This window comes from Athene noctua, chromosome 2 (assembly GCF_965140245.1).
Source record: "Athene noctua chromosome 2, bAthNoc1.hap1.1, whole genome shotgun sequence".
NCBI lineage: Eukaryota > Metazoa > Chordata > Aves > Strigiformes > Strigidae > Athene > Athene noctua.
In genome coordinates this window covers 49,782,126-49,804,133 of record NC_134038.1, presented here as the reverse complement: position 1 = coordinate 49,804,133, position 22,008 = coordinate 49,782,126, and the positions used below count along the sequence as shown (strand labels likewise).

General features: G+C 38.9%; 1 long non-coding RNA gene across 1 annotated transcript; it reads right to left on the bottom strand.

The window, feature by feature from the left end:
- Positions 1-3,256: 3,256 nt before the first annotated feature.
- On the bottom strand, positions 3,257-16,427 carry LOC141957479 (uncharacterized). The gene is made up of 3 exons (XR_012633113.1): positions 16,134-16,427; positions 6,127-6,184; positions 3,257-5,463 (listed from the first exon to the last, which is right to left on the bottom strand). It is a non-coding gene; the product is annotated as an uncharacterized LOC141957479 (long non-coding RNA).
- Between the last annotated feature and the right edge of the window lie 5,581 nt (positions 16,428-22,008).

Genomic DNA, 22,008 nt, shown 5'->3' with positions numbered 1-22,008 from the left:
CAGCTAATAAGGGACCTCACTGCAGAGAGGGAGAGATGCTATGCCTGGAGGCAGCTGCTTTGAATAATGCCCGTTTAAACTGGTGTTCTAGTTCTTCTGCTCTTCATTCATTGTACTTCTACATGTCCTGCTTTCCCTTAAAGCTAATAATGTAGGGGCCTACAGCAGTTAATAGTCCATATGCATTCATTAAGAGGGTGCGGAGAAGGTGAGCCTATAGTTTCCCTTTAAGGGTGCTGTTCAAGGAAAGAAAAGGGGAAAATCGATGAGTACAGAAACTAGCATAAAATTAAATCTTGTGAAACACACAATCCTACATTTATTTATGCTCATTTAACCTGTTAAATGGGCTATTAGCAGGCCATAACTTTTCCAAGTGTCTCTGCATAGACCAGCCCTCACAGTGCTACCTCCTTAACACTTCTAGAAAAAGTAAGACACCGAAGAGATTTAAAGTTCATTTGTAACTGGGTTCTGTGAGTAGTAGTGTCCTGCGGCTTTATCAATGTGCCTTTCAGTCTTGGAAGTACAAAAGTGGATGTTTTCCTCTTACCACTTGCCCCCTGTTAACAGAGCAGTGTACAATTGTCAGCTCCTATGGACTGTTTCAACAGCTACAGGCTAAAAATTGGAGTCAAGCAGAAAAGGAAAACACGATGGTTAGCAACTGTGAAACAGCACAAATCTGCCTGTTCCCCCTTTGGAGACACTGCTCCTTTCTGTGGTGACAGACCATGAGGAAAATGAGGAAGATATTTGGAAGAACATTAAAAAAAAACACGGGCAAGAGAAGTAAACAAGCTAGCAGCAGAGAAAGTAGCTTACTAAGTGGTTACTTGCTGGAGGGACTCTGTGGCCACTCCGGGAAGATTTGCTTGGTGTTTGCACAACTTGCATTGGCTTCTCGAGCCATAGTCCCTTTTCTCTCTCTAGATGTTTGCGTCTCTGTTGTCCTTACACACACCATTTTATCTTCTTTGTCTAATTTTCTTAGGAAAAGTGAAATAAAAACCTAAATCAAAAGAAAGAAAATAACTTCTATCACTATGTTAAATGCTTTGGGCAGATTTTAAGCTGGAAAAATGTTAAGGAATGAAAGGGAATGCATAAATGAACATCTATGAGCAACAATAGAATATAGTGATGAGAAAATACATGTAAAACAGAGCTAAGCCATCAGCAGAAAGCCCATAGGTTGCTCCTGCAACACACAAATGTCCAGCCTGATATTTGAATGCCCAAAGATGTCTCTATCAGTTGCTTCCTCAGTGTACTATGAGCAGCATTCTTTAACAGTTGTCCTAATAAATGGTTTGAGGAAAATTTCCTCTTATTTTCGATCGATATGCAAAATGTTTCCTTAGAGGAAAAAAATAAAACAAGTGAAACAGAGAAATGATTGCTTGTTTTGAGATTTGTTTACTTATTTACTTATAGAAAACTGCTTAGCAAATTATTTACTTATAGCAAGTTATAGTATTTTTTAAAATATTGCTAAGAATCCTGCTTGCCCAGACTGTTATGTGGAATTTTACCAAGGACTACATTGTTCATCAAAGCAAAGCAGTTCACTGTGAAAATCTACCAAGGATCACAGTCTTCAGCAAAATATTATACTTTTGGCCTTGAGTAACAGGTGGCTCTAACTAGTTGGAATTTTGCTAATGAGTAAAGATAGCCATGTACGAATGGTAGAAGTTCTATTGGTTCTCTTAGATAAGATAGAAAGTAAACTGTCTGAAAACACTCTTGTTATTCAAGGAATTGGCCAAGAGAATCTGCGCATGCTCCAGGGAAGAAACCAAAGTGAGAAAGACTACAAGCCTTCCTCTCAAAGACCCCCGAAGACGACCACCAAGAGGCAATGTGCAGGTGCAGAGATGACATAAACTGTTGAAATCAGCCTTTCGAACTAACCCAGCCTTACTCATGCATATGTATGTTTGTGTTATGTAATCCAATGAATATGGATATCCACACTCTATAAGTTTTTGGTAAAATGTGTGGTGGGTGTGCAAGCTTTGTGGAGAGATCCCCTTGTAACCTGGTGCTGGAGTAAACATACCTGCTTTATAACTCTATTCGAGTTGTAGAGTCTTTTTTTTTCCGTGAATCACAAGCATGAATAAGTTTAGGCTCTTAAACTGTGACATTCCTTACAAGTGAAAATTCTGGGACAAGAGTCAGCTAAATGCAATAAATGTATCTCCTGGGAAAAAAAAAAAAAAAAAAGGAAAAAAACCCAACCAAAACCTAACAGCTCTGGAACAAAGGGTAAGATAGAGAAAGCAGTGGGATAATTTATTATTTCATTGCATACCTGGCTCCAGGAGAGACCCATCAACATTACAGCTGAGCACCTTCACTGTACCAATCATTTAGCTGCTTCTCTAAACATTCCTCCAGGTTGGTGTTGCTGATTCTGTTCCCCAAATGAAGTTTGAGGTTATAAAGGAGCATAAGAAGGTACATCTCCCCTTTGTGTTGCTTATCTGCATCAACAATCCTTTTAAAGTATGAGTAGGGAGAGGAAAAAGAAGCAGAAATAGCAGACTATAACTAAAACCTCTAAACCCTGTCAAAGGTGAGAAACAGGTCAGGAGGCAGCAGTGTCCAGGATAAAAGGAAAGCCTTGCTGTGATTACTTTCTTCACGGAGATAAAAAGGACCAGTCTGGGGCACTTAAGACTCTTCACTGCTCTGGGCAAGTAACTTGCTCTGTTATTGTGCTAGGTTGCAGGGTTAAGCCAGGCTTCAGTCCTCATGGCCTTGACTTCCCACCCGTGGCAAAGCTGTAAGCAGGCTTGTGTTTATCCGCTTTGAACTTTGTAGCCTACACATGTAGTTTCACTGTAACTGAAGTCTATCTTCAGTTACTGCTGACATGGTCCTTCCCTCCCTCCTTCTGTGGCCCTTCTTTTGTGGCGGGATTTTGGCAGACCAGCCCTAGCGTGTCATTAGGTGCTGCGGGAACCCACCCTGTGCATGGGACCCATTTTCTGTGCTAATGAAAGGGCCGTACTCACAGAACAGTGATGTTTCATGCTGTGGCATCAGCTGCAGTTTGCTAAGCCCTTGTTCTCCTGTGCTGGTGTGTTGGAAGCCCTTCTGTGGGGTATGGGGGACTTGTGGAGTTTGGTCTCTGATTCCTTGAGGACCAAGTATTTACTACAGAGCAGCCAGTGGGGAGAACTAGACTCAAAGATGCCAGTGTACTTCTCCACAATACCCTTGAAGAAATATAGAAAAATCACATCCTTTACATATCAAGAATCAATCTTACTCCTATCAAGGTTAATGGCAAAGTTGCAATTTATTTAAGTGGAAACAAGATTAGGTCCCGAGTGGCTGGAATTAGAGCTTGGAGCAGGAAAAGACATTGAAAATTAAGAAGGTGGTTGTGGGTTACATGGACTTTTTCCATTGTCGTGCTGAAACAGCCCTGCAGGCACTTGTTCTTGCCCTCTTTGTCACACTGACCCCAGAGCTTGTACATACAGCTAAATGACTTTTTTCTGGGTGGAAAACAAGAAGTTTTGGTGGGGGTTAATTTTCAAATCCATGAGATCCCTCATGTAGTCCCTTTTGTGCTCCCACATATACTTTGCAGACACAACAGGGGGGGGTGACAGAGAGCAGGGACAAGTGGTCAGAGAGGTTGGGAGTTGCTTAAACTACTTTTAACACCATCTCACTTTTCATTACATTCTTCCTACTCTTTTTCCTGTTTCCATTTCCAGGCATCAAGTGTAAAAACCAAATGATCTTTCATCTCTTCTTGTCATTGCTGGCTGCAACAGGCCGTCATCTTCTATCTGTCAGGGATGATGGCTGTCTGGTAGTGCTGAGGGCAAGTTCAGGTAGATGATGTGGCAAAACGCTTGCCCCAGCTGGAAGCCAGAAAGTTGGCTAACGCCCTCACAAGTATTCAGACTTCATGTGCGTTGGATACTAGTGTGAATTACTGTCACTTAACAACCCACCGTTTATCACTTGAAGTACAATAGCTGCCAAGGTATGTGCCCGCAGGCAAATATAAAGTGAGCTGGTTTACTTAAGTCTCTTTTATAGAAAGCTGAACTAGGGCAAATTGCCTCAAATTTCCTGGGGCAGATCACTATGCTGATGTATGGTGACCTGACTATATTTGAGCCCTTAGTCCAATAGGAAGCACATGAATATTTTAAAGGATCTACTCCTAAATATTAAGGCATTATTCTATATGTCATCAAACTACTATATTATGATATTCCCTTCTGGGAAATGATATGCTGTAACTTATCCTGCTTTACAGTTTATTTGCCTTCCAGTTTTTCTCGTTTTGCACCAAAACATTCTTGTCTCTTAACCTTCTTTTAAAAGTGCCATTACTTTTATAGGTCCATTGCCAGCTGCCCTTGCTGCTGTTGGCCCCTCCTCCCTGCTCCTCTGACTCAGCATTTCGTGAAACCGCACTTGGCAGGAAACACACTTTTAGAGGGACCAACTGTAATTTAGACAAAAAGACCATTAGCTGCACTCAGCAGCAATAGCAAGGCTGCTTTTGTGCTGCTACGTTAAAGCAGACCGAGGCCAGGAAGAAATACATTATTTATGTTTACTAAGTTTTGGCTTTTCAAATCTTACCTTGCTTCTTTTGCAGTATTTTGCTCAAATAGATTATGGGCTCTGGTGAGAGATCCTGCTCCCTGGCACTAAGCAGTTAACGTTTAACAGGACCCAACCCACAAACCCACAGATGTTTCTGTGGGCCCTTCAAAAGAATGTGGTATTTTCTAAACTGGGAAGACCATGGCATGTGGCAACGAACATCATCATGATCTTTGATTCTGTTTCCTGATCCCTGGAGACTGGGTTCCCTCCAGAATTGCCTGTTTTCCTCATTAGGACAGAATTACTGTTTTCTCCATGACCAACCAGCTCCACACTCTGTTTGTATCTCCTCTTTTGGATGTCAAACAGAGGAGAAGAGCAGAGACAGTTATGGACGATATATTTATTTCTTGTCAAGAGGGGATATTTCTATTAAAAGAGCAGAACTCTTCCCTGATACAGTCAAGGTCTCAGAGTTGTCAAGGTAGATAATATTTTAAAATATATGGCTTCTGACAAAACAAACAGAAGTTTGACATAGGAACAGTCAAAAAGACTCTTCAGCCTTTATTTTAGGCAGACTGTACAGTATTAAGGACAGGTCAAGGATAATGAGCTGTGATTTTAAGAGTCAAGTAGGAGAGAAAGATGTAGCGATGTGTCATTTCAATCAAGGGTGAGTGAGTTGGAAGGCTTTTTGTCTTCTGCTTGTCAAGGAGAAATCGGTTTCCTCCTGCAGTACCATCGTTGCCCTGCAGCAGATATTGGTCTGAACTAGCAGGTTCTGCTCTTGTTTCTGGCCCTCTTGAGAAGTGGAAGAGCCCACTGTAGCTTTTGATCTACTGCAAAGCCCAACTGTAAAACAACAGACTGGGCATTGCAACGTGGTGAAATAAAAGGCATCAGCAATTAAACAGGATATTCATGACAGTGATTGAAAATTATTTCTTGCTGCCTTTGTTTAAAGAATGTCCTTTCCATATACTCATAATGTACATGACAAATGACTATCTAGCTGTGGGGGAAATACATAACGGTCTCTATCTCCTATGGAAGGTTGATCACCAAATGATTAAAGCATAGTTGTTTAAGGTTATTCCCAACAAGGACTTGCTAACTTCTTTGTTATTGATGTTTATTTGGGCAATTACACCAAAGTACAGTAAGTATGCAAAGAGAAACAGTTTTTAACATAGTATCTGAATTCATGCATGCATGCATATATAAATAGATCTATGTATAAGCAATATTTTAAATATCTGTCTGACAAATAAATTAGTATGGAAATTAGCATAAGAAAATGTAAATGAACACATATTTTTTGCATGAACAACACATTCTCTCATTGGAAAATTTGAACCTAGTGGCTAAATAAATTCTGAGAAAGGTTTAGGGTATTTTTTCCATCTTTTTTTCTGGGGAGGAAAGAAACACCAGCAGGTGTGATCTGGCAGCACAAATTTAAAAATACAACAAGAAACCCTAATGCAACAAGTTGGAACACCTTGATCTCACTGGAAAAGAAATGCTTACCACTTGAAGTCTTGTCCCAGGACTGTTCCCCTTCCACAGATCCTATGGATTTTGTAATCTATTAATTTGAATAGAAATTGGTAAGGAATTACTAAATCTGACAATCTGAGAATGCAGCTTTGTAAAACAGCTCTTCAGGGCTGCTAACCTGTTTGTGATATATCCTCTCTTCTCAAGTAAAACCCCAGTTATTTTAAAACAGAGCAGGACTAAAAGCACTATGGACAATCAACAGATCTGATTACAAATTTAATGGTCTGATTCACCCCTGCTCTGCTTCAATTTTGGAGCAGTGTGAATCCAGTGCTTATTATCTCCTCAACCCAGACACAATCTGGACAGCACAGCAAGGAACAAGTTTCTGGGACTTTAAGCTTGTTCTGCTTTATTCATTTTTCTGTTTTTGAGAGCAGCTGTCTTTGAGATTTGTGATCTTTTCTAAAAGCATGACCATAGTGATCATAAGGGCTTGGTGAATTTACTAACCCTACTTGATTAAATCCTCCTTTGACTCCATTATGAAAGAATTAGTTCAGGAGCACAGATCTAGATCTCCTCTACCATGTATTTGCCAGATGTAGGACGAACTTTGTAAGCATTTTGTTCCTGTTTTGGATTTGAAGAGGAAATATCAAAATATGTAGAGTAGAACACTACAACCAACACTAAAAATCTCACTGAGATTTCTTATTCCAGGTGCTGAACTTTAAAATGGATCATCTAATGGTCCCCAGCTTCCCTTGCAGTCCAGAAATACATGTGTGACTCTGGCTTGACAGTTAAGTGACCAAAGTCCTGTGATAGAGATTGTATTTTAGTCATAGCATCGGATATTTCAGAAAAGAGATGAAGCTCATACGATATCCAATGCAAAGACATCTAAAGGCTGAACATTTGGCTCAGAACAAACTCAACCTGAATTGAACCTGTAAAATACGGAAATTATCTTTTCATCGCATCTGCTTAACTATTAGCAGTGATTTCTTTTGTTTAAATATGACCAAAGCTCTCCTCTCCATCTCTTTCCTTTTTTTTAAGGGTTTTGTTTTACAAAGAAATCAATAAACTAATCCTTGATAATCCAAGAAAAAAAGAAAGGCAATAGTTCAAGCCTTTTTGCGTGTGTTTAGAAAAATGAGATACAACACCATTAAAAGTCTTAATTTTCTGTCCAAATTCTAAAAAATACTGTATGATGTATAACTCATAAATATTCACAGCACGTGAGTGGGCTGCCCCTGGAAACTGCATGGCTTGAGCACAGCATAAACTGGCAATTGTAACATGATTAGATGCAAAGGAAAAGGAAGAATTTCTTATGGCATTTTGAAGCTTCTTATAGCACAGTACATTCACCTATAATTACCAGCCAAGATGTTACCACAGGGCCATGGATTGTTATTTAAAAGGCTTATAAAGGCTTTACTTTCCTAAAAATAATGATGAAATTAAACATTGTCATTTAAAAGCTTTTAAAAACAGGTTCCTTATCTTCTCCCATTCAGCAGCAGTGCCTGGCTTAGGAAAATGAAGAGGATGTGCACGATTAGCTAATGTCAGATGATATCCTAAATGACACTGTGTAGAGATTAAGACACTTGGATTTTTCTAAATGTGTATTACAGTGCTATATAAAGGTGCAAAAATGACAGCTCTGGAGTCTGAAGGCTCCTCTTTACCCAGCAGTGGACAGAAGACAGGATCGTTCAGTCTTTGCTTCATTCAGGCTATTCCTCATTTGTCTCTTAGAGCTGCCATTCAATTTCCAATCAGACAAAGTTTGCAGTAAGGATTTCTCGGCACACTTTAAAAATTAGATTAAAAGTGGAAGACCATCGATATCTTTTACTTAGGTCATCCACTATCAGTAGGTTTTCTTACTTAAATCCATGCTCTAGTAATCTAGAGGTAGAGTCTCATTTTCTGATAATCAGCTACATTATAAAATTAACTTAATTGTTTATCTGCTTCCTAGCTGAAAATGTACCATATAACATGCAAAGCCTCTAAGACAGGTTTTGGTGTGAAAGTGTAGTTGAGAAGAGACTGGAAACAATTTCCAGAAGTGAAGAGGCTGATTTACATTTAAACAGACTCTCTTCAGAAAGGAAGTTTACCTGGAGTAAACCGCTGGGTGGGAATGTCCTTTGAAAGGATGTTAATAGTACCTTGGTTCAAAGAACTCTTTGAAAGTCCTGTAATGCAATTATGCTAAGTTAGAGGAAGTTAAAGGATTGTATATTGGCAAAACCACAGTTAGAATCCCAGTTGAAGTAATGAGTCAGAAGTGCTATTGATGATAACATTGACACCTGCCTCTGATAACTTCAAAGTCTGCTCTCTGTCTGAATGTAAGTTCACTGAGCTCAGTTAGCCATTGGACAAACCAAGACAGAGACACCGGTCCAGGCCTTCAAGAAGTGTAAATGGAGCTATGCCATTTAACAACAGCACATCAAAACTGAGCTCAGCACCTTTTAACATAGAGGATACAATGTCTGCACTCTACCAAATGAAGCCCAACATCTGTAGACGTACAGCTGTTAGACAGAAAGGGATCTCTGTGATTATCTGCTTTCTCCATGCTGGTGGAAAAAAAAATAAAATTGCTCTGTGTGAGTTTCTGAGGAAAGACTGAGTGTAAAAGACAGCTTCCACGTTGGTTTCTGAAGTCATTGTGGTTCCAAGTGTTTCTTTCTATCCTTGTGGGGGGTCATGTTCAGACAGAGTGATGGCAGGTTTTTTGTCTGTCCCACAAAGTGCTTCAGGAATACTGAATGAAGTCTGAACTGACGAATACACCCAGAACTTAACCTTTGGGAATAAAACTCTATGTATTACCCAGGGTTTTGTAAGCTGCTGTTTAACAAAAATGTTTGTGTATTTTGAGTCTGCTTTGATAGTTTCTTTCTTTTTAAACATAAATCTGATATTTTATTTAATTGCTGCTCTGTTCTGCCCCGGTCTGTGAAATGCCAAGCTAGAACTGAAGAAGCCCAAGTATCTCTTAAGATGACACCTCCTTGGATTTGGCTGTGTATGCTGAATAAGAGTGACTTAGCAGAAGGATAAAAAATGGGAATATTAATAAAGGCGCTATTAACCTTTGTAGGGGATTCCAGATTTTAAAAAATAAGGTGGGAAGGGGCTAGATCTTTCTTCCCAAAGCACTTATAATTATTTGGTTCAAAGTCTGCCCTGTCACAGAGTCGCTGTCTTTGGGTTCCAGTCCCTTGGTTTCCCTTTCTGTGCACCAACTGAAACATGCAATGGTTCCACCTCAGACACAAGCATATTTCCTTTTTTTGAGAAAATCAGGGAATAGGAAAGGTGCAGATCACTCTGGGTCTTCCCCAGTTTGGAGTTCCTGTGCAGATGAGGCACACAACAAGATCTAAGAACAGCAGAGCTCTTCTGGCTTCCTTAGCAGAGATGCAACCAGCCAAGCCCTCAAATGTTATGGGACCCAGTCCTCACTCTCCAGTTTCAGTCTTTTATTGCAAATCTCTTCAGTATTGAATTCTGTCCACAGCATAATTTAAGAGTAAGAGCCATGGACTTCACATCTGAAAATAATGTTGGATTTTAGAATTTAGAATTTTACAAGGGAAAATACCCACCCTGGTCATACAGTCATCTTGTGTACATGCTCCATAGGTGATATTGATCTATTGTTCAAATGAATTATTAGTGAAAAATCATATATAAATGTGGTGAAGAGGAGAAAAAAACACCCCAAATGCTGTTCTAGTGGAACTGAAAAATATGGAGTCATAGAATCCAGATGACAAAAATAGATTAATTTTTCATGTAGTGCACTGCGGTTAATCCTTGTGCTCACAGTATACTTTATTTAGAATCACTGCAGAATTCCTCTTCTGATTTTTCTCCCTGAAATTAGCCTGTAGCGCTATGCTTCAGACTTCACAGGAGCCTAAAGGTATTTGATTTAATTTATATCTATGAGTTTTGTTCTTTGTTCATTTATTTTAATCACTGTTGGTTTTCTCTCCCTTTGACTATCCTAAGATTTCTGTTCTGATACATCATCGGTTATTATTATCTAAACTGTTCTCCACTGAATTCAGGTTCCCTAAAATTTCAAGTACAGCAATTTCTTTTGAGAATGAGTATCATTAAATGAAACTGCTGGATTAAACTATCTCAGAAGCAGAATGTGGAGTTATAATTTTTATATAATATTTATAATGGCAATTCCAATCATCATGCTAACACTTGAATATTTTCTGAGAATTTTCAATTCAGTATTTTAAGATGTAATTATTATTTTAAAGATTATGTACATATTCTAAAATTATAATAATATGTTTAACTGGGTTTTTCTGGTAAACATTAGAAATGCACTATTTTATAATATGGTCAAAGTTAAATTGAATTATTTCACTAGAATATGTAAAAATATTTCAATACTGAATATTGAAAAATTAACATGATCAATGCCTATTGGAAGAAAAAGTAGAATAGCATATTTCACAAGTTGAAGCTGACTTATCCATTTGTATTTACTTATAAAATTGCCGCTTTTCTGCGTGCAACTACATTCATATTTTTAGATATTGTATGGTTTGACATTTTGATTCCAACTGTAGACAGGCTCTATGCCTTCAGATGGGTCTCTGCCAACTAAAAATATGGTCCTAGATAAGTACATACAACCTCCACATTAGTATTAGTGACACCCAGAAATAGATTGCCATGTTGAAATAATTGAACTCCTAAGAGTTCTGTAGCACGTCCATTATTAAGCTAGATCTTAGCTTGCATATACGTAATAGTATAAAGCTGAACAGCCTACATATCCAAAGGGTTAACGCCTGCTTCCATTAGAGAACTGTGGTCTGGTACAACGTTGCAGCTCCTAGTAATATAGGAGCATAGAATACTGGTGAAAAAGGAGTCTATGGGTCATGGAACCAGGTCCTCACACCATGCTGCTTTTCATGGACGATGACACCATGCAATACCTTTTATAAAGTGTCTAAGTTCCAGCATAGAATTGATCATTTGCTTCATGCTTACACTATCAGAAGGCTGCTCCAGACTGTGACTCCTCCAAAGTTAGAAAACTTGTCATTTATAATTAAATCGATCATCAGTGAGTCACAGCTTTGTCTTAAACTCTATGCTGGCGTGTCTCGCATTGCAATGGAAGTCATTTCACCTTTTCCCAAAGAAACACAGTGGAGGCTCCCTGAGCAGATGGATGAAAACCTCCGTCTTGCTAGAACAGAACGAACACAAAAACTGCTGGTTGCTGCCAGATAATCTCTCTAATCCAACTATTGGATCTTACCCTGCATGAGATGAATCAGGTCTTTGATGGCAAATAAAAGCCTTGTCTGCATTGGTGTGATAGATGGTCTTTTCAAAAACCAGAGGGATGTTTAATTCTTTTGCATACCAAGCTCTGAGTATCAGACAGCATTCTAAGGTACCTTACTGTTTCAGAGTTCAAAGACTGTAGAGGATGTGGCTGCCTTTCCTTGCAGAAAGGAGATTTAGAAAAGGAAAGGTTAAGAGTTTATGTATTTTTCTCCCTATTTTGCTCTATACATTAAATTCGCAAATTCCACTCAGGTAAATCATAACATTGTAGGAGGACATTTTGGCCACAATGGATTACTTGCTGTAGGCTTTTTCATCTCCCTCTGCTTCTACTTAAACTGTTACTGCTGAGATAGGTGAACCTGTGTTTGTTGTGTCAATATTGGTGAACCAGTGTTGCCAATATTTTTGTATTCTGCACACAGAGAGTGCTGTCCTGCAAGCAGAAGATGCACTTGAGAATACTTCAGCCCTGGCAGTCAAAGGTTTCACCAACACTGCTTCAGTAAGGACAGAAAATTCAGCAGTAGCTGACTTGCAGAGTTCCTGAAAGACCATTTTATTCCAAATCTATGGTGTGAGAACTTTTGCTTTTAAACCACTGTGCCAGGTAGTTGGAGTAAAAGATGTTATAAAAGCAGCATTTACTTATCTGGATTATTTGGATTTCTCTGCCACTGTTTATAATGGGATAATCTGGTGATCAAAAAATGTGAAAAAGCCTTTTGCAGAAAGCAGTAGAAAGACGTTTTATGTTCCTCTTTACTGATTACTGTTGCTTGATGGTAGGAAACAATTATTTTAAGTGGATTACTTCCAAAGAATAACTTAATTTGATAATAAAACAAATACTACTTTCCCATTTATTGATGAATCAAGCAAGGTAATTGGATTTATTACTTCGAATTTATGAGTAATTCTGTTTCCAAATCACATATGTGTTTCCTCCTCTGCTTTTATGTTCATGAGGAGATGACACTTATTTAGTCCTTCTCTTTCTGGCAGAAATTAACTTTTTTGAATCAGGACAGCAACGGTCTTATGCACTGCTTCTGAGCTCAAAATAGAGTTAATTTATACTCACACAATATACATCCTTGCTGGAAAAAAGTGAGCTTCAGTCACTCTGAGTAGCTAAAAATACTAGTAATTAAAACATCTTGCGTTGATATCTATAATATGCACAGTAACAGTGGAATAGTTATAACAACGTTATGATGCTGTTTTGTACTACTTCATAACAGGGGCCTGGAAGCTGAGAGGCCCCTGGAACATATATCCCAGCCTGGCATGTGCAAGAAGCCTTTGATGGGCATATACAGCTAATCTGGGGAGTGGCTGTGCCAAGGGTTGTTGATGCTTCTCCTCTGCTTTTTAGCTACCTTTTTTTTTGTAGATTTTTAGAAATCTACCATGCTGAATTTTTAGAATCTTATAGATGATTTAAGACATAATAAAATCACAGATTTTTCAGATGACTGAATTAATAAAATATTTGGGTTTAGCAGTAATTAATCTTGTAGCAGTTTACACTCCTAGGGCATCTTTCACTTGGAGATCTCACATCAGTTTGCAAACATTAGGTAAGCTTTTTAGACTCTGTACTTAAATACTTCATTTATTTTACAGGGATGGGCTGCACCTACAGTGGTCTACCAATATAGCTATACCCACTCATACCAACACATTTCTGAAGTGGAAATGTGGCTTATGCTAGAAAAGCACTTCCTCATTTGGTACAGACTAAAATCTGTTCCTTGAGGAACTATGTCTGCTTATTCTGGTTTAAAGTGTGATCTCTTTTCATACCTCTGTCCAACTAAGTAATGATAGCAAAACTTTTAAGAACAGATCAAATCAGGAATGGAAAGTGATAAAGAAGATCATTCAAACTCGGATTATTTTCTTACACAAAGGGCAAATGACCTCTGTGCTCAAAATACATTACTTTATTGATGGGTTTAATTGATCAGCGTATGCCCTTAGTCCCACTGATAAAGATGCAAATCTGTTACATTCCCCAGCTTCACCACCTTTACTCTGCATCAGTGTTGTCCTCGTGCCTGACAAAGCATTGCTCAGAAATGGACTTCTGGCACTGAAAGAACACATCTGTAGAGTTTCAATTGAATAGCCAGCTTCTGTCATTTGGAACTGTAACAAAACTGCATCTGCTGAAAATCACACAGTTCTGCTAGCTATCATGGTTTTACCATGGATCTGATAATATTTAGACATTTTTTCTGGTCTGCCAATGTCAGCCATGTTCTTTAAGGGTGGTCAGCAGTGAATGATGATTCACTTGGGAGTTTCCAGGGTTTCCAGGCTACCGAGCCCCATTGTGGTTTACAGCTGAAACATTTCAATCAAAATTTTCCATTTGTAGATGCCATTTGAAGCCAGTGCTGCACTTTCATAATGTTTTTTTTTTTTCAGATGAGAACAGAATGTGGTGTTTGAACTGAAATTATATTCTGGGATAGAATAGGAAAGAAGGAAAGACATGTTATTTGTTAGGAAAAGCATGCTATGGGCTTTGTGGTACTGTGGGAAAGTTTGTTCTTGCTGAGTCTACTCAGAGTCCCAAATCCCACATCATTCTGATTCCCACCATGTTTTCCTCTACTTCCTTCCACATAGTGACAGAAAAAGCCAGATCTTTTGGACTAATCTAATATACTCTTTCCTCCTCAGTCTCTTCCCATTGCTCCCAGCAATGGAGGGACTATTTCTGGCCATTTCAGGGCATCATAGGGCTTTCTCACATCACTTCCAACGCATTCCTCACCTCCGTTCACCCGGGAATAATCTGCTGTATTTGATCTCTGTCTCAGGTCACTTGTCTCACAGCTATGTGCCAGGTCAGTGCCAGTGAGCTGTCTTGCATGGCAGAGCTTTGTTATACAGACTGGTGGGTCGAGTTTCACATGTTCAAAAAGAGTTGGTGTAAAGACAAAGAGAAACAGCATATGTTTCAGTGCCAGTAATGCATAAACTACCTTATCAACTACACAGCGTGAATATCTTTATCCAGCTGTGTTTATATATTATTTTCATTAATTATGGGTGTTCCTAACACTGGACACAAATAAGGACACTTTTTTTTTTTTCTGTTAGGTTGCCTTTTTTTAGTCCATTGTTCTTCCAGATAATAATATTGTCCCCCATTAACCGGCCAGTGATATATCACTTTTTAAAATAAATTTCAGAATACAGCCCTGCAAACTACCACTCTCTGGATCATCACTTATGAAAGAAGACACCTTCCTCTTCTGTCCACCATGAATTAAAATAAAATTGCTTATAATCCATCCTTTAAAGCCCCGTGGTCAAATTTATTCCTAGCATCACAGCACAGGAAAGCATAATTGCACAATGGATTAATTTAGTCTCATGAGTTTAGCTGTGCTTTGAAAGCTTTTTGATGTGTTGTATTTTATTTATAATTTTTTCTTTTGGATTACTTTTTTAATACCAATGCCGTTTGGGGGCTGTATTACTAACATGAACTTTATAACACAGACTGCATAGAACCCTAATAAAGCTAACAGCATTTTAGCCTTTGCAAAGATTATACACAGTGTATAACCAGCAAAAAATAGTTATTTTTCAGACATATGCATTCTGAGATCGGAAGTACTTGTGCATTTATTGACTACAGGGAAGCTGTTTGAATTCAGACAAATGCATTTCACACAATTCATTTTAGGGCTGATTCATTTTATCTGCGTGTCTCCTGTGCCAAGTGGGAACATTAGGCCTCTTTAAAAAATGATGGGGGATAATAAATGCTCCAGGCATTTGTTTTGCTGAGATGAAGTAATGGCAGAGAAACATATGGTGAAATATATTTTTAATTACTTTTCAACAATGTTAAATGTTTTTTCCTTATTTTCATATTTAATGTTCTTGATCAAGCTTGCTAAATAGGCAGCTCTTATGGAACACACCGCTTTGTGCAATAACACATGACTAATTTTATGGGCAATATTATATATCACTGTGTATCAGCAACATATTCACTGTAGGATTTTGTTTATGATGCTTTGTGCCATCCAAGGAAGCTGGGGGGTGGGACCTGTTTTATTCCTGTTTTATTTTTTCCTCTGAACCTACAGCTCTCAACTTCTTTGGTTTCATTTTCTTATATTTTTGCTTGTGCATGTAAAGCCGGAAATATGCTGCTCTTCTGGTAGACTAAACAAAAGGAAATCCACCTGGGACCAAGAGGAGACACTAGCCTCCCTTTTAACAACTTAACTTCTAAATCACCCTTCCATCCCCTGCCTTCATCTCCCTCCCTGTAGTACAGACTTCACACTAAAGCAAAGGGAACACAAAGGACACCTGTGCCCTACTAAAGAGAGAAAAGCTGCTAGTGCCTAAAGGCTAAAGCTGAGCTGAACATATTATGGCTATGGAAGTTGGCTAGGCTGCAGATATACCTGCGTAAGGGAAATATGAGCCTATTGCACAAGGCCAGCAAATAACAACTAAAAAGTAACTTACATCACAGGAGGATGTCAGGGGGAAATTAAGGTACAATTATCACAGCTCGTCTGTGCATATATATCATCTTGTTGGATGTACACAAGTGTTCCTTCAATATAAAATATTAAAAAAGTAAAAAAAAAAAAAAGTAATTTGCTGTCAACACTTACAGCAGGCGACCACACTCTCCCCTCACTTGTTACAGAGCTCGCACAAATTCTTCTTTTTCTGCAGACATCACAGTCATCACCAGTGTGAGCAGAAGGATGCTTCTTGTAGCATGACCTGGAGATCAACAGTCCCGGGCTATTTCAGACCAGTGAGTCCTTTCCAGAGCTGAGAGCTCCTCACAGACACTTCTCTGCAACCACCACCTTCTTTTTCAGCTTGAGTGGCTTTCCTTCTTGCAGTCGTGGCAGTATGGCAGGAAGAAGATGGCATAGCTCTCTTGCGTGTCCAGTGCTTCCTTTCTCACTGCTAGTGATTCAGAGGATTAAATCAGCAGGATAAAAAGTAACAGATGGGGATTTCATTAATTCGCTGTATGTTGAAAAGAGCTTCTAAGAAATATAGCCATTATTATTGTGACCTCTACTATGATGAATGGGGATCCCAGTTTCAGATGGGAGGGGGATGTCTCTGGATTTGGGGAAGTGGGCACAATAATGGAGAGAAACACTCCAGTGATGTTTTATCAACATTATTCAAGCAAAAAGATAGTTTGTAGCAAAGATCAGTGCACTGAAGACATACACGATACTCCCATTTTTCTCCATTTCTTCCCTTTCTCTTCAGGATCCAGTGCAGAGGAGCAGAAGCCAAAGAGGTTGGTAGTGAGAGAGGTGAACCCCAAGTACAGCTCCTGCAATGAGGTGCTGGTCTCTCAGGCCTGTCCCTGGTACTGGGAAAAAACTCAACAAAAAAAAGAGGAAAAAGTTGCTTGTGGGAGAAGGAAGGCCATGGCAATCAGTGGCCTGGCTCCCACACTGCCTGAAGATGCAGAGGGGGAACTGGCCAATTCTGAGACCACTCATACGAGTTTTGGGACACTCTCCAGGGAGAACTTATTGTGGACTTCCAATACCTAAAAGAAGCTTATAAGAAAGATGGGACAGATTTTTTAGGAGGGCCCATTGCAATAGGACAAGGGGCAATGGTTTTAAACTAAAAGAAGTTAGAATTAGACTAGATATAAGGAAGACATTTTTGTGATGAGGGTGGTGAGACACTGGAACGGGTTGCCCAGAGAGTTGGTAGATGCCGCACCCCTGGACACACTCAAGGTTGCACAGGACTCTGATCAATCTGATCTAGTTGAAGATGTCCCTGCTCATTTCAGGGGCTGTGTGTGTGTGGACTAGATGACCTTTAAAGGTCCCTTCCAACTCAAACTATTCTAAGATTCTACGATTCTGCGATTTATGGCAGAAGAGGGAACTGTAACCTTTCCACCCCTGATCAGCGGGGCAGTCTTATGCAGGTGGTCTGCAGAGAGGGAGGAGAGGATTTCCTTCAGTTCCCTCTCTCCCCAGGTTGCTTGCTGGAGGAGTCCAAGAGTGGACCCGGGGCTTCAGTTGCAGGGCAAGGGATGAAGGAAAGCACCTCCAGAAACAGCCTCATTCTTGTTTTAACAGATACCAAAGGGAAAATAACAGTCCTAAGGAAGAAGCTTTTGCTCAGGGGTTCATCACCTGGGAGTGATGTGGAGCTTCCAGAGCCCAGATGTGATAGAGGACATTAGCTTTTCCAGAGTCTTTGCTTTTAATCTCCACATGTGAAGAATTGGGTCAATTGTGCATGGCCAGAGACAGCAGTTCCCCTTGCACTGTAGCTTTGCGTGCTGGAGATAACACTTTCTATAAATCAAGACAGGCTGTAAAAAATGACAAAAACTGTGAAGTTCAGCTTGCCAGGAAACTGTTATCGTGTATGTGTGATTTTATTTTTTTTTAAGAAAAAAAACCCATTTAATATCTACATCCTGTTTTATCAGTCTTTCAAAACCCCTGACAGGGATGTGAACATTGCTCAAGAGCTATTATATGTCGTGATTACAATTTGTTCTTTTTGATGAGGGTGATGTCTAAGTCGTTTTTGATGATTACATTTCCTTGGTCTATATTTATTTGAAAGGCACTTTTCAAACCTGAGAATTGTTTCCAAACAGTATGCATAAATGATTAGTACTGCTTTCAGTTTTGCAGTTTGATCCCTATTCCCTTTAGATGTTAGTTTAGATGTGAAGACAATCACCTGGTGCAGAAAGAATAGATCTAACCGCTCCAGCAGCTGAAAGAATTAGAATGATTTAAAGATAAAACCAGGCACTTCCTATAGAATCAGACAGAGCTCTGGGTTGTAAAATTCACGGACACTTTGCATGTGCTAACGATGTGGTGTTTACTAGCAGAATGCTGTGTAAGTGACTAGTAAATACCATGGCTTCAAACACACAGATTTCCTGTTTCCAGCTTCATTCTATTCTCTACACGCAACTTAGTCCTACTTTGTGGCTGCTATGCCGCAAACCCGAAATTATCTTCTGATTTTTAAAATTCAGAGGAAACTCTGTCTACTTAATGGTTTAATGCCTCTGTAAAGAATCAGGGCATTTTACACTAGGCTCACCAGAATGCTTATCCTAGACATCTGCCTTTGAAAAGAAGGTTCTTCATCGCTCCAGTAAGGAAAACATTCCGTGAGTGGTGCAATTTCTTTTCCAGCTAAATGACAAGGAACATTTGAGTTTGGATAAAATAGGTGTATATATTTTCTTTCTTGTCTTTTTTTTTTGTTTGCTTGTTTGTTTTTGTTTTGTTTTAGTAGTGCATTATTAGTGTCGTTCACCATTTGAAAATCAGGAATAACTTTTCTTGAGAAAAGAATAGGTAACCACCTAGTGAAATGTCAAAACCAGACAATCATTGTGTTTTGATAGCATGTTATGTGCTGAAGTCTATATAGCACTTCATGCATTCTGATACATTTTAGACTTACATTTATTTGGAAAAAAAATTAGAGAACAGTTGCAAAAATTAGCACATGTTCCAGAAGAGGTATATGAGTAGAGGGACTAATAGATTTTTAAGGGTGCAACCATAAGATGCATGTGAAATGAGCACAAACTAATTTTATCTGTCAGCACTAGCAGCAGTGTGGTCTGATAGCGTTTATATTCTCTGCTGGTTTTTGACCAGTCTTCCCCTCTGCAGGTACTGTTCTTGGAGCTGTTCTTTCTCCTCCCCCATCTGATCTGACACCCATTTCCAAATTTAATGTGCTTTCTATCCTTTAGTTCTTGAATGACTTCTCTTTTCTTTTTACCTTTTCTGTCATTTAAGGCTGCAATGTATATTAAACTCACAAAACAGGTTTAATGCAAACCAGACTCCAAACTGTCTCTGTGTAATGTGGACATGTATGATCGGGAGCAATGGGACAGAGTTTCTTCAGTTACTGCCGGGAATCCATGTAAGAGTCAAACATAATTCAAACAGACATTCTGAAATGCAGAAAATGAGCTGGATTGTGTCTTCCCCCCCCCATTTGGTGACAGTGTGACTTGAAGCACACCTGATGTCTCAGTCCTTTTGCATGCCAACTGTGGCTGCAAAGCTGGAGGAAGGAAGCACATCCTGCAATTTTAGCACAGGGGAGAAAATAAATGTTTCAAATCAGAGAAGTACTGTGAGACAATACAGCATCGTTATGCATGGAGATGCAGGATGACACAGCTGGAATCATGCCTATGGTATCAGGTGACACTAAAGTGTTTTATCTGGAGTTGCTGTGAGGGTGGAGGGAGGCACTGATGTGACCTCTTTAGTCCCCCAGTAAATGCATTCCTAGTCCTTCAGCCTTCTTCCTTTAAAGAAACTGAAAATGTCCTTCAGAGGTCCACTGTTCATCTATTTTAAATTATTTGTGAATCCTTTGCTGAATTTGGGTTTACATCAGAAGTGGGCTGAAAGAAGCAATGAGCCAGAGCTGTGAGACAGACCAAATAGAGTCTGTGTAACACGTACCCCCTTAAAAATAGTTACTGTCGTCTTCTAAAAGCAGTAACAGACTATGAGTTGTAATCTTAATGTTCTTAGATTGTCACTTTGGCTCTAAGCTACCATATAAGGCCAGTTTGTGCATGGGTTTGGAGCATTAAAAAAATAATTGACACTAGCTGCTTTCATCTATCCCTTTCCAGTCAATGATTTTCTCTTCAACTCCTGCTAATGTTTGTCAGCAATTTTCTCATGGATCTTTTTGTATTTCTTTTTTTTTTTGATCTTGCTTTGTTCTGGCAAATTTTCCTGCTAAAGAAACTGTTTAATTTCATGGGTCACAACTGGAAGATCACCTGAGACTGCCCAAGTGAGGACTCGCTCCAAGTCAGAAATGGTTTTATAGTCAGCTAAAAAACAACAAATGCACACCCCCAGAACTACGAATTTCAACACCTCTCCTGGCAGTGCATGCAACACAGTATAATTTTTGAATGCATAATAGTATTTCTAAAATCCAATTAAAGATCTTACTTTCAAGATATCTTATTTTCTGTTCCAAATAATCTGCCATCTACAGTATAACTTTGTCATCCAGAAGAAAGCCTGAAATTAAGAGAAACATTATATGATCCTAGCATCTATTATGCATCTTTTTATTTGTTGAAGGTTTGCTGTAGAATCTGCTTGTTTCCAAGGAATGAAAATTGCTTATTATCCTGGATAATGAAAGAGAATGTCGTCATCTATAATTGTTAGTTTAGGATACTTACTGTACCCTTCTATTATGAAGGGTTTGCATAAAAAAAGCTTCAGTAAAAGAAGCAGCTTTTAAAGATTTTCTTAAAAAAAATAGGGATTTGTTTGCAAGTGAAATTTCTGTGGTTTTGACTGCAAAATGTATTGGAACAAGTTTCTTAATTGACAGATTGTAACTTGAATATGAATGCTATTTACTGAATGCAATCTGTGAATATTACAGTCTTTTTTTTTCAATGATCATAAAAGTGTGCTTCTGTATATACACCTAAGTATATAAATATAACCACCTGTCTATGTATGTCTGTGTATGTAGGTGTATTGTATATGTGCTTATGGCTTTTTTTAACACAGTTTTGCAATATCTAGGCATTTTTTCAAGTCTATTCCTTGTTTTATTTCCCCTGATTAATCTCTTGCAAGATAATCTTTACAGGGTAAGAAGGTTTGCATTAACACCCTTTGCCTGAATATGACAGCTCTGTAAACAGCAGCTGTATGGGGTCAGTCATGAGATCTAGAAATCAAAACTATATGGGCCTTAGTCACAGCTCATGAGACAAACACTATGTGCTGGAAATTGACTGCCAGACAGCCTCTATTTGATAAGTTGCACTAGACTGTATGTCACACTTTCTACAGCAGTAGTATTTGACACACACACAAAAGTGCCTGTATGATGAAAAAAAAAAAAAAAAAGGAAGAAAAAAAAAAGAGAAATCTACTTCGAACTCTAGGTGGAGGATATTAAAATCATTCAACTAGAAGGACATTCTCAGAGGAACAAATGTTTGTGCCTAAAGGGTTAGAAAACCAGTTTAGACCTAAACCCCTATGAACATCAGGCATTCAGAGCTGTTAGCTCTTTCTGCAGTTGCAGAACCAAGCTTTAAGGCTGTGACTGCAGTCAGCCAGTAACAATTTATGCCTGCATGGGAGAAAAAAAAAACCTCAGCACTGGAACAGTGAACCCAAAGAACTAAAAGAAGAAAATGAGAACTTTTCTAATAAGGAAAGTAATAGTAAAAAGCAGTGTTAGAATTGGTATCAGCAATCAGTGCAAGAGTTCATATAAAACTCTCCTCCTGCTATCAGTCATGGGTTTTTTCATCCAAGCCAAGATAGCCTTCATCCATCTCACTAACATGTCCTGCCAGGCTCAGGGTAACTCAGCCTCGGTGTTGGATACTGTTGGAGGGATATCAGACTCAAGCAAGCAAGCTGCAAAATGGTTGGAGTTCATTTCTAAGCAGACACACGTGCAGCTCCCCCATGGTTAGCAGGTATA